Genomic DNA, 18,866 nt, shown 5'->3' with positions numbered 1-18,866 from the left:
CATGCATTCCCTTTGCAACCTAGTTTCAGACTTGACACACCCTGTGATTAGAATAACAAGAGTGGATCCTGTAGAATACTACATACGTGAGGGGTGTTAATACATTCTCCTTTCTTAATTGACTCCCTTACCCTTCTCTTGGTTGCGAGACCATTAGATTCATCCTTTTGTAGGTTTACTCAGTGTTTCCTTTCCCTCTCTTGGGATAAATAACATTGGTGACGACTCTGTTTTCGTGTTCGCATTTCTACGAGATACGACAACATGCGCGTGCACACACACACACACACACACGCACACACGCACATACACACATACACACACACATACATACACACATGCATACATGCACACACACACACAGGAAAGGGGAAGAAACACATAACAAAATTTAATTAATGTATGATTGGTTTAAAATTCCTAACTCACACTACTATGAAAAACACATATCATAACAGTTGGAAAAGGGATACCACTATGTTGGACCAACCGTTGTGAGCTAAGGTGTGATTGTACGTATGCCGCTTTCCACCACGGCCGTATGACCGTGTTTATAAGTCAAATAGGGCGCTACCTACCACAACAGTTACTTTAAACATTCGTTGTTGTATGTCTCACCCTATCACAACGGTTACTTTAAACAACCGTTATCGTATGTCTTTTAATAAAATAAAAAATGCAGTAGTAGAACAATAACAACAACAACAACAACAAGAAGAAGAAGAAAAACAAGAACAAAATTAACAACAAGAAAAAGAACAACTACAAAAACAACAAAAATAACGAGAAGAAGAAGAAGAAGAACAACAACAACAACAATAACAACATCAAGAACAAAAGTAATAACAACAACAAGAATAACGAGAGTAACAATAACAACAACAACAAGAACAAGAACAAGAACAACAAGAACAAGAACAAGAACAAAAACAACTAACATTGCGAACTTGAATCCATGTTTTCCTTGTCTCATTCAAGATGGAGAAGAGGTGATGGAGTTCTAGAATTTATTAATTAAAAAAATGATGGTTTTGAGTTTTGTTTATGGAAGAAACAATGTTTTCGAGCTTGGCGTAGTGGATAAATAGAGTGTCGTAAATGGAAGAAGATGTTTGGAGGTATAAGATGAAGTTTGTCTAAGTTGGAAGTTCATATATGTTTTAGGTTACACGCGGATCACTAATGATAGTGTATTGAGCGTTGATACTCACTAAATTGACGATAACTATTTGTTTAAGAACGGTGAAGAAACTCAATAAACACGCTTAATTTAATAAATAAATTGTACCTATCACAACAGTTACTTTAAACGACCATTGTTGTATGTCTCAACCTATCACAACGCTTACTTTAAACAACCATCTTTGCATGTCTTTTAATAAATAAATAAAAATAAAACGGTATGTGCTAGGATTCGAACTCATGATTTTTCTCCCTCATATTTGTTTACATTGCATGAATTGCTCATGGAGGTTAAAATCATCTTTAACTTTTACATTCCAAATCTCTTTAACAACTCTTTGCAATATTTAACTTGATTTATGAAAGTTTCTTTCTTTTATTGATGAATTTTTAATCCAATAAAGCATCAAATCTCATCCATCATAGACATTTTAGATTTATTTTGCATCATATAAGAGAAATACTTGCATAAAGAATCATTAGTAGAATCGAATGTGATATCATCAACAAAAATTTGTACAAGGAAAATATATGGTCATATTTTTTTAATAAACAATGTTGTATCAACCCTTTCCTCTTTGAAAATTGTTTTCAAGCAAAAACTTGCTTAAAAAATCATACTAAGCGTGATGAGTTGATTTTAAACCTTAAATAACCTTTTCATCTTGAAGACATAATTAGAAGAAGATTTTTTTTTTTGAAACTAGGAGGTTGATCAACATACACTTCCTATTGAATGTAGCAGTTTAAAAACTCACTCTTTACATTCATTTGAAAGAGCTTGAAATTCATGCAGTATGAAAAGGATAAAAGCATTCTTATGGCTATAAATTAGTTATTAGGGCATAAGTCTTATCAAAATCTATGTCTTCCTATTGATTGCATCCTAGCAACTCTTTCTTTATTTATCAAAACACTTCCATTTTCATCAAGTTTATTGGGAAAGACCCATTTGGTCCATTCATTAGGTTAGTCATTGGTTTGGAAACAAGTTCTCAAATGTTGTTTCTCTCAATGAGAGATTTCTAAGAATATTGGGCTTCCTTTCTTATATATTTCATAGAACGTTAAATTTAGAATTAGCCTTACCAAAACATGATTAATTACATAGAAACCAGCGCTTACTACATCAGTGTAGAAATATTTAGGAAGGTTAGTTTCATTGAGCAATGTCCTTGTAGCACTTCAAGAGATATGTTTTTCCATTCTACCACCCACTTTATTGGAGAGTTCGTGGAGAAGAAAAAGTATGATCCATGTTAGTCTCAATACAAAAGTTCTCGGATTTTACATTTTGAAATCCATCTATGTGATCACTTCTGATAGATGAAATTTTGAAGCCTTTTTTTTTCGTTTTGGATAAAATTGGCTAATTTTTGAAATACAACAAATGTGTCTTTTTTATGAGATAGAAAAAAATGTCCAAGTATAGTGAGAATAGTCATTCAGTATAATAAGGATGTAATAATTACACAAAAACTTATGGTTCTGGATGAGGCAAAAATGTATATATCCAAGAGTTATAAAGGCCTATTTGTAGAAATGACATTTTTCAATTTAAAGGAGGCCTTATTTGTTTACCTTTTTGACACACATCACATAATCAATTGTTTTTAAAAGTCAAGTTTGATAGACTGATTTAATTTCTTGCAGGCCAACTTATTCAAACCGTCCATGTAAATATAACTTATTCTCTTATGTCATAGTCACAATACGTCCTCTTTACTTAACTGACAAACTTCATCTGAAAGTAATTTATTAAAATTAACAATATAGGTGTTTCACTTCTTAAACAAGTAAAAAAAGTTTAATCATTTTAAGTTTTCACGACCTACATACAAATGAGTCAAAAATTAGTTTATTACCTTTGTCACATAACTCGTTAATACTAAGCAAGTAATGTTTCAAACTTTCAACTAGTAAAACATCATTGGTCGTTGGATTATGATACTTATCAATTGTGCCAAAACCTATGATCATTCCTCTGTTTTTATCTCCATCCTTTTAAGATAGATGACTTATATACCTAATGTCTTAAAATTTTGAATAAAAGTGTAGCATTTCCCTCTCTTATTAGTCCTGAAGCATTGGTATTATTATTACTTTCATCTTTCTTATACTCCACAACAAACATTGACGGCGAAAAATGTGATTTTTTTTAAAACAACTAAGTTTTTCAAATTATATACCAAAATAACCACGTTTTCAATTTATTTACCAAACTAACCATGTTTCAGACGCGGGACAAAAGGAGTATCCACAAGAGTTGGCGCATGAATTGGATTTTTACACACAGGTTCCACTGGTGGTGGAGACAACATTCACATCATGCCACTGCAAGTGGCGCATGCATGCATCCGGTAGGAGCATGCGTCACACTGCATGTGGCTACTCCTTTATTTTTATTTTTTTTATTTTAATAATTAAAATTTTAAAAAAATAAAGAAAATAAAATAAAATAAAAACTAATTCATAATATATTATGTTATAAAATTCAAATACACAACATTATGTTATAAAATTCAATGACTTGCCCAATCGAAATGTTCTCATGTTCCACATCCCAGTGCATTAGCCTTCCTTCGAGGTCTCTCATGATTTCCCTGAGGTGTTTGGGGTCTTTGAGTGTTGGCCTGAGGAAAAGATGGTTGGTGCGAGGGTCCTGGGTATTTGAAATAGTTTCCATCATTTCTCCCCAATAATTGGGGGTATTGCCGCCAATTGCGCTTCCGTAATTGAGTTTCATCCCTATGTTATCGTAGTTGTGTCATTGTTGTTAGGTTATATATGGACGGTATGGTTGGTTTAATTGGGACATTAGATCATTTTGGAAACGAGTTAATGATTCTTATGGTGTAAGAAAGTCATATAATGGTTGGGTACTTTGGCGGTGGGATGTTTGGGTGTTCATTGGTGGATGGCTATGGTGGTGTGGGTCATCATCTTGGTGTTGTGTTTGGGTGTGTGGCATGAATTGGTTGCGGGGTTGGGTGTTTGGTGGTTGGGTGTATATGATATGGTGATGTTGTAAGGTTGGTCGTTGGGTTTGGGTGGGTTGACATTGTTCTTGTGTTTGGTAATGGTGCGGGGTTAGTTGTTGGGTGGGGGTTTGTTGTTGGGCGTATGATGACGAAGCTCATTGGTGTGGACTGATAAATACCTTGTCTCAGACACAAACTGTGTCATTGTAATTGACCTAAACAAATTCATATATGTTAAGTTTATCTAGCACCTTATATGAGAGGTTCGTTTAAGATATGTCGACATTGATTCTTCCAATGACGACACATCTCTTTAGCGAAGTCTCTCCAATCGGAATAACCCCATTGGGCATCGAATCTTTGTTGATGCCAGTCACCCAAACACGTCAGAGGGTCTGGAATTTGTTGATGCATTCCGAACTGCAGTTTCACACATTCACTCTAGTGCATCTCCATAGTAGTGAACTTGATGATTGGTGTTTTTTATGTCTAAACTACAGAATCATCAGGGTTAACCTCATGGTCGAGACCTAGATACGGCCTCTAGATAAAATGCATAAGAAAAAAAACATGATTAGAAGATTTGTAAATTGTTAATTTTTTTAAACAAAATTTAGAGTTGTTTAATTGTAATACATCGTCTGGTCCAATGTGGTCTAAAAGAATGTGATAGATTACTATAGCATGTTTGAGACATCTTTTGTAGTTCATCCCCAGAACTGACCATCTAAAACGAAAAGATTGAAAATATATTAGTTACAGTTAGCTGTAGTATAAAGCCTAACAAATTCGAAGATTTAAGATAAACTTACTTTGTTGCGAAGGGAAATGTGAATGGTTTCTCATTGACCGGGTAGAGTGACAACATTCTCGACCAACCTCATGCTTGTACCAAGAAGGCGAAAGAATAAAACGTAAAGTATTATTTTTTTCATTTTTACACAACAAACTATATAGATGAGACAAAACAATTGAACCCCAACTATATGTGCCTACTTTATTTATGTTTCATAACAACGACAAATACATAATATTTACCGTATTACTAGTATTTTCAGGAAATAAAAAATTACCAAATATAATCATATTATAACACCGAACTTTAATTATCTTTTCATACTCAGTCGATTCGCTTAATGTTATACTTGAATAGTATTGTTTAAGATATTTTAAATTAATACCTTGACTCCTAGGTTGACCCGAAGTTTGTCCCGTAGTTGTGTCTTCATACAAAGGGGCACCCAACAATTCTTCGCATATATATTTATCTTGGTTAACTCTACCATTAACAACCTTACCATCGATAGGTAGACCCAACAACATGTACACATCCTCTAGTGTGATGATATATTCACCAAATGGAAGGTGAAATGTGTGGGTCTCAGGTCTCCATCTTTCTACCAAAGCAAGAATAAATTTGTAATCAACAGAGTATGAGACTATGTTGGATACATTACCAAAACCAGATGCTCGTAAGTATGGCTCTATCAATGGGTCGTTTGGTACATATTCATGTACACGACATTGAAATCTCTTTGGGTCCTAACAAAAGATAATTAAGGAAATAAGTAAGAAAAAATATTAAACTATAGTATTAAGGAAATTAAATAAGCTATAGTATTAGGAAATAATAACTTACAAACTCCATAATATTGTTGATGGTTCCTCGATGTTCAGCACCCATGGTTAGCAGAGACATTTTTCTATATGCTTTTGAATATCTGTTGCAGGCAAAGTGGGTAGGTTGAGTGTATGTTGCAGACAATGTGGATAGATTGAGTGTGTTTAATGGAAATGCTAAGAAACACAACAATATTTATATATGGGAGATAGCATTCACGTGATTCTTTTTTGCATGTGATGTCCAATGCATGCACCATTGGGTATGGCTCATAGGTTGTTTTTTTAAAGCATGTGTCGGTCAAATGGCGCCTTCTAGGGTAGAGAAACATGACAGGGAATCTTGGAAGGGAAACATGTAGGGAATCATGGTAGAGATTCCTTGTAGGTTCTGTTATAGGGTCATGCATGCAAGATTTGTGATAGTTTGAACAATAGACTCATGAATGCAAAGGTATAAGCCAATGCAATAGGCTCATGAGTTAAAATAAAAGACCATGCGCCAGACCCTATGGCGCATAAGTTGCTTTTTGAAAAACCAAACTCATCCTTATTTAAGTGCATGCTGATACAAGTAAGAAGTAACTCACACTCTATTATCATAACAAGTACAATAAAATACATTGCATTTTACATAAATGGCTCCATCACCATAATACATGATCAATGCTCACATCAATGGTGAGATATTGAATGTGATTTATCCAACTTTAATTTTCGTAATATAGAAGTTACTCGGTTTACAATAAATAAACGATCAAAGTTTTCACATTTGAAACTGAGATTAGAAAAAAAGTTGAAGTGTAGTCCGGTGACACAAATCATCTACAAAAATCCGGTGTTTTTTGTAGTCAACCAAGTTAACTTTTATCAGTTAAAGGTCTAAGATGACGAAGATGTTCATAATATGTTTCTCAATCATGAACATTCCGGGTTCAACGATATTGAGTTATATATTATACAACAATAACAAAATTAGTTACCTCAGTTTGTTGATCCGTTATAAGTGTTTTGTCAAACTGACGATGATGAACAAGCTGAAGTCGATGTTGTTGATGAGAAATAAGAAGAAGATGAGATACTAGTTGATCAAATGGTGAAGGATGACACTGTCGACCACGAGCAAGAGCCATTACCATCTAGTCATGTTTATCGTCCATCTCAACACATGACAAGCTTGAACTTGAGTACAGATGAACCATCGTCAAATATATTTCATAATTCGTATATGCAAACTCAAGGAGGGAGACAAATTTCGCACAAAAGAATATTGTGTCAGAGCCATTAAAAAGTATCACATGGAATTATCAGCTGATTATATGGTCGATCAAACTAATGTTACGAGGTACAAGATCTTGTGTCATAATGAGCTTTTCCTATTTCGGTTGGCAGCATATTAGCGGAAGAGGAGTGATTCTTGGGAGATAGATTTTATGGGTCCAGCTCACACCTATATAATCACCAACCCGATGCATGATCATTGCAAACTCAACTCTCAATTCATATGCGATGAAAATTTATTTGTCATTAGCGATAATTTGTCGTTGAAGGTGAGTACAATAATCTCACATATCATTACACGATAAAATTATACTCCTTCGTACAGGAAGGCATGTATATTCAGGACTAAGGCGGTTGAAACAGTGTTCGGAAATTGCAAGGAGTCGTACAAATAACTTCCAGAATACTTGGTGTAACTTAAGCATTATGCTCTAGGGATTGTTATCATTTTGGAGACCTTGTCGGCATATACCTCGAATGGGACTTGTGTTAGTGAAAATGGCATATTCCACCGACTCTTCTAGGCGTATGATGTAACACCCTTCTAAAATACCCCAAATATTTAATTAAAATAGCAATATATCAATCAGAGTAATTATGCAATTAAGGGTGTCACACAATCATTTCACACCATTCACCATGATAACTGTCATGCTCTTTTATTAATTCAAAACATAAAGCATTTGCACAATACGCAGCGGATAGAAATCAAATCAATCATGCAAAACATGTAACTCATTACATGTAAAATTATTCAACAAGGTAAAACATCCCGTCCCGATGTTACATCTATCAGAGCATGACCCACTAAGGAGACTACACTAGACTCCAAGCACTAGCTTCTACTCAATCACTGCTCGTTACCTGAAAAATAGTTGTAAGGGTGAGTTCCTCAATCGATATAATAAGCATTATAAAATATCATGTAATGCTAAGTAAATAACACATTAATCACCCTAATCATATCACACATTCAGTAACGGCATATCAACTCAAATATCATACTCAATACCAACACAATTCATACTCATACTCAATGCCAACACAAACACACGCATAATATTGGAATACATCCATTCATATTATACGCCATACATACAGTATGCAATGAGACTCCATGCATGCGGTACCGACTATTCGTGAACATATAGTTCACCTCACCGATCAAATCCAGATACGGCTACCAAGCCCACTAGTCCCACTCATTTGAGACCTAGTGACTCATTCACTAATTCCTCACCACGGGAATTAGCTACCACCAACTCACTAGTTCCTCACCACGGGAATTAGCTACCACCCCAAGGGCTATGCTATGCACGCTAATCACCTAGCATGCAAACATCAACAACAATCCACAATGATTTACTCACTAATTCCTCACCATGGGAATTAGCTACCACCATAAAGGCCACAATATGCATGCTAATTCACCTAGCAATGCAACATCAACAACAATCCACACTGGACATATGCTCACACTCTAAGCCATAAAACAGTCCATCCACAATTACATACATAATATATACATTCACAACATTATGCATATTTTCACACATCATCAGCATATTTATCACATAATCATATCATGTCATGCCAAATAATTCAATCACAGTATTAGCACACTCTACTAATACCTATCCTACTCAAAACAACGGGAAATAATCCCTACTATATCACACCGATATAGGCCAATCACCAATAATGTTCACAACATTAAAATATCAATTTTTCCAATTTCCAACAGTGTTAACCGGTTAACGTCCTGGGTTAACCGGTTAACGCAACACAGAACACGCTTTCTGGCAAAACTCAACAGTGTTAACCGGTTAACGCCCTGGGTTAACCGGTTAACGCAAACAGAACAGCAATTTTCACAAATCACAACAGTGTTAACCGGTTAACGCCCTGGGTTAACCGGTTAACGCAAGCAAAACAGCAATACTTCAGAATTCCTAACAGTGTTAACCGGTTAACACCCTGGGTTAACCGGTTAACGCAAGACAGAAAGCTGTTCCTGCGCTAACACGAAGCAGAATGCAGAATTATCCGCATTTTCCCCCGTTGGAGGACTTCCGGACCTCCGATTCCGATTCCGTAAAAAGCTATACGTTCGGGAAATCACAACTCACACAAATACAGATTCAATTACAGCTTTAACACAACTTATCCAACACCATTTTTCAGCATTCAACATCCCAATTAGGGTCAATTCAACGGTTTATCACTACCCATTACATGTTAACCCATAATACCCATTAAACGACGATAAACCCCCCTTACCTGAGTTAATCCGGCGAATCTTTAAGCTTCAAGCTTTTCTCTTCTCCAACCTTCTTCCTCTTGCTCTGTCTCTTTGCCCTTTTCCCCTTTTCAGCCGCTTCTCTGTTTTTCACGTGAAACCCTTTCTTTACCAAATGGGACTCTTTTTCTTATTTCCAACTTATATATATTTTCCAATAATTATTATTCCAATAATAATAATAATAATAATCCAATAATTCCAATTATTTAATTAAATTAATAAATATAATATTAACTTAAATTAAATAATTATCTTATTTTTATCGGGGTGTTACAACTCTCCCCCACTAAAAGAGTTTTCGTCCTCGAAAACATACCTCAAGCGAATAACTCCGGATAAGACTCCTTCATCTGACTCTCAAGTTCCCAAGTCACATTGCCACCTGCTGGTCCTCCCCAAGCTACCTTCACCAAGGCAATCTCTTTACCCCGCAACTGCTTCAACTCTCGATCCTCTATCCTCATAGGTGATGTTTCAACAGTCAGGTTATCTCCCACCTGTACATCATCTATTTGGACCACATGCGACGGATCAGGAATGTACCTCCTCAACTGAGACACATGGAAAACCTCATGCAAATTCGCAAGTGACGGCGGTAAAGCGATACGATAGGCTACCTCCCCTATCCTCTCCAAAATCTGATAAGGACCAATAAATCGAGGAGTCAACTTCTTCGACTTCAAAGCTCGACCAACACCAGTTATCGGAGTAACACGGAGAAACACATGATCTCCCTCTTGAAACTCAAGTGACTTCCTTCTCTTGTCGTGATAACTCTTCTGACGACTCTGAGCAATTCTCATCTTCTCCTGAATCATCTTAATCTTTTCCGTAGTCTGTTGAACAATCTCCGGTCCAACCACGACACTCTCACCGGACTCATACCAACATAAAGGCGTCTGACATCTCCTACCATACAAAGCTTCAAACGGTGCCATACCAATGCTCGAATGAAAACTATTGTTGTAGGTAAACTCAATCAAAGGTAAATAACAATCCCAAGCACCTCCCTTTTCCAAAACACAAGCTCTCAAAAGATCTTCTAGTGACTGAATCGTCCTCTCAGTTTGACCATCAGTCTGCGGATGATATGCAGAACTCAATCTCAGCTTAGTTCCCAAAGCCCTCTGCAAACCTTCCCAGAACTTCGATGTAAATCTAGGATCTCTGTCCGAAACAATACTCGACGGAATACCGTGCAAACTTACAATTTTCTCAATATACAACTCAGCTAATCTCTCCAATGGATAGTCCATTCTGATCGGAATAAAATGAGCCGATTTTGTCAATCTATCGACAATCACCCAAATAACTTCAAAATTCTTACTTGTCCTCGGTAAACCAGAAACAAAATCCATACTGATACTATCCCACTTCCACTCTCGAATAGCCAACGGTTGCATTAGCCCAGACGGCTTCTGATGCTCAATCTTTGACTTCTGACAAGTCAAACAAGAATAAACAAAACTCGCAATTTCTCTTTTCATTCCCGACCACCAAAATAGCTTTTTCAAATCATGATACATCTTCGTAGCTCCAGGATGAATACTCAGGCCACTACGATGTCCTTCCTCAAGAATACTCTTCTTAAGTTCGGTAACATCCGGAATACATACCCGATTACCCAATTTCAAAACACCATTCTCATCAACTCTGAATTCACCACCTTGACCTTGATTTACTAAAGTCAACTTATCAACCAAAAGCACATCGGATTTCTGACCCTCTCTAATCTCATCCAGAATACCACTCGTTAACTTCAACATTCCCAATTTAACACTATTGTGAGTACTCTCACACACCAAACTCAAGTCTCTAAACTGCTCAATTAAATCCAATTCCTTAACCATTAACATAGACATATGCAATGATTTCCGACTCAATGCATCAGCCACTACGTTTGCTTTACCCGGATGGTAATTCAGACCAAAGTCATAATCCTTCAGAAACTCTAACCATCTCCTCTGTCTCATGTTCAGCTCTTTCTGATCAAACAAATACTTTAAACTTTTATGGTCACTGAAAACCTCAAATCTTGACCCATACAAGTAATGCCTCCACAACTTCAGAACAAAAACCACAGCTGCCAACTCTAAATCGTGTGTCGGATAGTTCCTCTCATGAATCCTCAGTTGTCTCGAAGCATAAGCTATAACCTGCTTATTCTGCATCAACACACCACCCAAACCCAACAATGAAGCATCACAGTAAACCTCAAATGGTTCCGATGGACTCGGTAATATCAGAATAGGAGCAGTAGTCAACCTTCTCTTTAACTCTTGGAAACCTTCTTCACATTTTGAGTCCCAAATAAACGCTTGCCCCTTTCTAGTCAACATCGTCAACGGTAACGCCAACTTAGAAAATCCCTCAATGAATTTCCTATAATAACCTGCAAGTCCAAGAAAACTCCTTATCTCAGAAACTGACTTCGGAGCTTCCCACTTAGATACCGCTTCTATCTTAGAAGGATCAACAACAATACCACCTCTTGAAATCACATGACCAAGAAAACTAACCTCTTCTAACCAAAATTCACACTTAGACAGTTTAGCAAATAACTTCTTTTCTCGTAGAACTCCTAAAACCACTCTCAAATGTTCAGCATGCTCTTCTTCAGATTTCGAATACACCAAAATATCGTCAATAAACACCACAACAAACTTGTCTAGGTACGGATGGAAAATCCTATTCATATACTCCATAAATACTCCAGGCGCATTAGTCACACCAAAAGGCATTACAGAATACTCATAATGTCCATACCTTGTTCTGAAAGCAGTCTTCTGAATATCCTCAGTTTTCACACGTATCTGATGATACCCCGATCTCAAATCTATTTTGCTGAACACACTCGCACCAACCAACTGATCCATCAAATCATCAATCCTCGGCAAAGGATACTGATTCTTGATCGTCACTTTATTCAGTTGTCTGTAGTCCACACACAACCTCATAGTACCTTCTTTCTTCTTAACCAATAACACTGGTGCACCCCACGGTGACACACTCGGACGAATAAACTTCTTATCCAACAAATCTTCCAACTGACTCTTCAATTCAGTTAACTCAACAGCAGACATACGGTACGGAGCCATCGACACCGGCCTAGTACCAGGTACCAAATCAATCGAGAACTCAACTTCACGCTCTGGCGGTAATTCATTCACTTCTTCCGGAAACACATCAGGAAAATCACACACCACAGCTAGATCGCAAATCACCAGTTTATCTTTAGCCTCCAAAGTCGCTAACAGCATAAACAACTCTGCCCCATCTGCTACTGCCTCATTCACCTGCCTCGCTGATAGAAACAAACTCTTTCCTTCCTCAATCTCAGGAAAAATCACAGTCTTATCAAAACAATTGATATAGACTCGGTTAAACACCAACCAGTTCATACCCAGAATAACATCAATCTGCACAAGTGGAAGACACACTAGGTCCATCCCAAAGTCTCTACGAAAAATACTCAAAGGATAATTTAAACAAACTGAAGTAGTAGTCACTGAACCCTTCGCAGGAGTATCAATCACCATACTTCCATGCATCTCAGATATCTCTAATTTAAGTTTCACAGCACAATCCAAAGATATAAAGGAATGAGTCGCACCTGTGTCAATAATAGCTACAAGAGGAAAGCCATTAATATAACACGTACCTCGGATCAAACGATCATCTGCAAAAGTCTCAGAACCCGATAAAGCAAAGACCTTGCCTCCCGACTGGTTCTCTTTCTTCGGCTTAGGACACTGTGGACTGATATGACCCGCTTCTCCACAGTTGAAACAAGTCACAGTCTTCGACCGGCACTCTGCAGCCAAATGACCACCTTTTCCACACTTGAGACACTTCTTCTCATTACTGGTACACTCATGGACACGATGTCCAGCCTGACCACATCTGTAACACTTAGCAGGGGCACTAGAGTCTCCCCCACTATGCCTCTTCATCCCACTCTGTCTTTGGAAACCTTTGCCAGATGCATACGGTTTCCCACGATCATTCTGATTCTTGCCTTTCCTATCAACCCTCTGCTGATAGCTCTCCGCTCTGGCTTTGGTATCCTGTTCAAAAATCCTGCAACAGTCAACCAAATCGGAAAACACTCTAATCCGCTGATACCCAATAGCCTGCTTGATCTCGGGACGTAACCCGTTCTCAAACTTCACACACTTCGAAAATTCCCCAATGGCCTCATCATAGGGAGTGTAATACTTCGACAGCTCTGTGAACTTAGCAGCATACTCAGTAACAGACCGGTTGCCCTGCTTCAATTCTAAGAACTCTATCTCTTTCTTTCCTCTGACATCCTCTGGAAAGTACTTCCTCAGGAATCTCTCTCTGAACACAGCCCAAGTGATCTCAGCATTCCCAGCAGATTCCAACTCAGTGCGGGTAGCAACCCACCAATCATCTGCTTCCTCTGACAGCATATGCGTACCGAACCTGACCTTCTGGTTATCGGCACACTCAGTCACCCGAAAGATCCTCTCGATCTCCTTCAACCACTTCTGAGCACCATCTGGATCGTATGCTCCCTTAAACATTGGAGGATTGTTCTTCTGGAACTCACTCAGTTGACGAGCACCTCCCATTCCCACAGCATTCGGATTCCCTCCAAGTACTCCAGCTAGCATACCCAGAGCCTCAGCAATCGCAGCATCGTCTCTACCTCTTCCAGCCATCTCTATTCTGAAAACCCAATCAAGCTGAAACAATAAGTACTGATAGGGTTACACAACACCTATCCCGTACAGGGGAACAGAATAATTACGACTCGACTCGACCGACTATGCTCTGATACCACTAATGTAACACCCTTCTAAAATACCCTAAATATTTAATTAAAATAGCAATATATCAATCAGAGTAATTATGCAATTAAGGGTGTCACACAATCATTTCACACCATTCACCATGATAACTGTCATGCTCTTTTATTAATTCAAAACATAAAGCATTTGCACAATACGCAGCGGATAGAAATCAAATCAATCATGCAAAACATGTAACTCATTACATGTAAAATTATTCAACAAGGTAAAACATCCCGTCCCGATGTTACATCTATCAGAGCATGACCCACTAAGGAGACTACACTAGACTCCAAGCACTAGCTTCTACTCAATCACTGCTCGTTACCTAAAAAATAGTTGTAAGGGTGAGTTCCTCAATCGATATAATAAGCATTATAAAATATCATGTAATGCTAAGTAAATAACACATTAATCACCCTAATCATATCACACATTCAGTAACGGCATATCAACTCAAATATCATACTCAATACCAACACAATTCATACTCATACTCAATGCCAACACAAACACACGCATAATATTGGAATACATCCATTCATATTATACGCCATACATACATTATGCAATGAGACTCCATGCATGCGGTACCGACTATTCGTGAACATATAGTTCACCTCACCGATCAAATCCAGATACGGCTACCAAGCCCACTAGTCCCACTCATTTGAGACCTAGTGACTCACTCACTAATTCCTCACCACGGGAATTAACTACCACCAACTCACTAGTTCCTCACCACGGGAATTAGCTACCACCCCAAGGGCTATGCTATGCACGCTAATCACCTAGCATGCAAACATCAACAACAATCCACAATGATTTACTCACTAATTCCTCACCATGGGAATTAGCTACCACCATAAAGGCCACAATATGCATGCTAATTCACCTAGCAATGCAACATCAACAACAATCCACACTGGACATATGCTCACACTCTAAGCCATAAAACAGTTCATCCACAATTACATACATAATATATACATTCACAACATTATGCATATTTTCACACATCATCAGCATATTTATCACATAATCATATCATGTCATGCCAAATAATTCAATCACAGTATTAGCACACTCTACTAATACCTATCCTACTCAAAACAACGGGAAATAATCCCTAATATATCACACCGATATAGGCCAATCACCAATAATGTTCACAACATTAAAATATCAATTTTTCCAATTTCCAACAGTGTTAACCGGTTAACGCCCTGGGTTAACCGGTTAACGCAACACAGAACACGCTTTCTGGCAAAACTCAACAGTGTTAACCGGTTAACGCCCTGGGTTAACCGGTTAACGCAAACAGAACAGCAATTTTCACAAATCACAACAGTGTTAACCGGTTAACGCCCTGGGTTAACCGGTTAACGCAAGCAAAACAGCAATACTTCAGAATTCCTAACAGTGTTAACCGGTTAACACCCTGGGTTAACCGGTTAACGCAAGACAGAAAGCTGTTCCTGCGCTAACACGAAGCAGAATGCAGAATTATCCGCATTTTCCGCCGTTGGAGGACTTCCGGACCTCCGATTCCGATTCCGTATAAAGCTATACGTTCGGGAAATCACAACTCACACAAATACAGATTCAATTACAGCTTTAACACAACTTATCCAACACCATTTTTCAGCATTCAACATCCCAATTAGGGTCAATTCAACGGTTTATCACTACCCATTACATGTTAACCCATAATACCCATTAAACGACGATAAACCCCCCTTACCTGAGTTAATCCGGCGAATCTTTAAGCTTCAAGCTTTTCTCTTCTCCAACCTTCTTCCTCTTGCTCTGTCTCTTTGCCCTTTTCCTCTTTTCAGCCGCTTCTCTGTTTTTCACGTGAAACCCTTTCTTTACCAAATGGGACTCTTTTTCTTATTTCCAACTTATATATATTTTCCAATAATTATTATTCCAATAATAATAATAATAATAATCCAATAATTCCAATTATTTAATTAAATTAATAAATATAATATTAACTTAAATTAAATAATTATCTTATTTTTATCGGGGTGTTACATATGACCCATGCATCAAAGGTTTTGCTTTCTATAAACATATTATACAAATTGGGGGAACATTGTTGTGCGGGAAATATAAAGAAACGCTACTCATGGCAGTGGCACAAGATGGAAACAACAATATTTTCCAATCGCCTTCTGGTTGAAGGGGAGACTGCTAGTGGATGGAGTTTTTTCCTAAAAAATATATGATTACACGTTGTTCCTCGACCTAACTTATGTTTGATTTCAAATAGATATCCATCAATTGAGAGTGCATATATAAACCTTGATAACGGCTAGCAGGACCTCCTTTAACTCATGTCTACTGTATTAGACACATCGCTGAAAATTTCATGCTGGAGATCAAAGACAAGATGCTGCGGAAGAAGGTTGTGAACGCATGGTATGCATTAATAGAACCTTCCTTCAAACACCACTACAAAGAGATCAAATTGACAAATGAAGATGCATTAAGGTGGGTCGACAATATTCCATTGGAGAAGTGGACTATGGCATATGACAATGGTCAACGATTGGGCCACATGACAACAAATATTATGAAATCAATGAACTTTATCTTCAAAGGCATCTGAAACCTACCAACAACCACTTGGGTCAGAGCAACCTATTTTAGGTTAGGGGTGTTGTTTGAGATCAGACGTTCAAAATGGAGTTCAGTGTTATAATCGGGGCATATGTTCAGTGATGCTTCAATGAAATTGATTAAGGAGGAAGTTACCAAAGCTAACACACATGTGGTCACAGTGTTTGACCGTACTAAAGGTTAGTTCAGTGTTGTTGAGTCAATGGATCACAATGGAGGCCGAGGGGATACTATCGAGTCAAACTAGATAGAGGTTGGTGCGAATGTGGAAAGTTTAAAGTCTTTCGTATGCCTTGCTCCCATGTCATAGCGGCATGTTCAAAGGCTCGACAGGACCCTTCCAACTTACTATCTGTCGTTTACAAAATCATAAATATATGCAATATTTACAACAATAGCTTTTCAGTGGTAGCAAAAGAGGATTATTGGCATGCATATCAAGGGGAGATGTCTGGCACAATGAGAAAATGCGAAGAAAGCAAAATGACCTCCCTAACAGCATGCATATTCGAACCGAAATGGATACGACGAACAAAATTGTGAGATTATGTAGGACATGTCATCAGCCCAGACACAATCGTACAAATCGTCCCAATGTTGGACCAAGCACATCAACATAACTTTAAATGTAATTGTTTGCTTTATATTAAAAACAACTTCCATTTCATAAATATCATAACATTCAATTACAATAATTTAAAAACAACAACTAAACAATAATTTAAACAACAATTAAACAATAAAACAAACAAATACAACGACTAAACAACATAACTATGTGATTACAACCATCAGGACAATTTCTTGAGAACTATACATCATCATGTGAACATCTATGTTAGTTTTAACATTGCCCCATAAACGAATTTCTCCATTTTGGTTGAACGTGGTAATAAGTATTTGAATTCTTCTGATCTTTTCACCCTCTGCAATGTCTTTATGTAACCAACAGATCAAGCTCTTGTTAAGATGTTCAAACATCTTTGTATTCCAGAGTCGGATTTTGTCGGAGGCTTTACTACCGAATAAATTAAATTGGCATTTCTCTTGTGAATATAAGGACACATATATGAAGACATTTTGAAAAAAAAATGGAAGGAGATTGAAGAAAAATGGAAGGAGATGGTAAGAAGATGTGTGAAAAGTGATGGGGAGGGGATGTTGTATTTGTAGAAGTTGCAAATAAAGAAGTAGTGACATGCAGTAGCGCATGCTCCTAATGGATGCATGCATGCGCCACATGTAGTGGTGACATGTATATGCATGTGTCATAGTGAATGACGCCTATGTGTAACTAATCAAAACATGCGTCGTAAGGGTTGACGCCCCATCTTATCGTCCAACCGAAATATGATTATTTTGATAAATAAATTGAAACATGATTATTTTAATATATGATTTGAAAAGATTGATTATTTTTAAAAAATTCAAAAATATTCATGATCAACATTTTAGAGATTGAATTTGAACTTCAAAACTCTGAATCTTTTGAATGACTCTAAACACGTCAATTACACTCATTACACTTGAAAGAATCTATATATAAATATTTTCGAATCTAATTGCTAATTGAGTTGGCTAACAGACTTTGACTTTGCCACACGTCAATTACACTCATTACACTTGGAAGAATCTATATATAAATATTTTCGAATCTAATTGCTAATTGAGCTGGCTAACAGACTTTGCCACATCGGCAATTACTCTAGATGACTTTGCCAACTCAACATTCCTCTAACATATGAGATAACTCAGTAACTATTGCTAGTTTAGTTAGACAATGTGTGGTATTTGCTTCATATATACTAACTAAATCCTCTCCATATTTCATAAGCATCACTCTAATTAAGGGAGACCATCCACCTAGGGTACACATAATTGCATTAATCTATATAGAGCGTACACATAAATGCATTATCTAAATAGAGGAGGGTACACATTATAATCGTGGGGTATATATTCATGCATTTGAAGTGTACATATTCAAATGGTGTCTCAAGTCTTTCATCTATCAAACCAGTTGCCCATGTTCAAGGCAACTAAACCAACAAGGAC

Source organism: Lathyrus oleraceus, chromosome 5 (assembly GCF_024323335.1).
Source record: "Lathyrus oleraceus cultivar Zhongwan6 chromosome 5, CAAS_Psat_ZW6_1.0, whole genome shotgun sequence".
Lineage (NCBI taxonomy): Eukaryota > Viridiplantae > Streptophyta > Magnoliopsida > Fabales > Fabaceae > Lathyrus > Lathyrus oleraceus.
Note: the sequence above shows the minus strand (reverse complement) of the source record.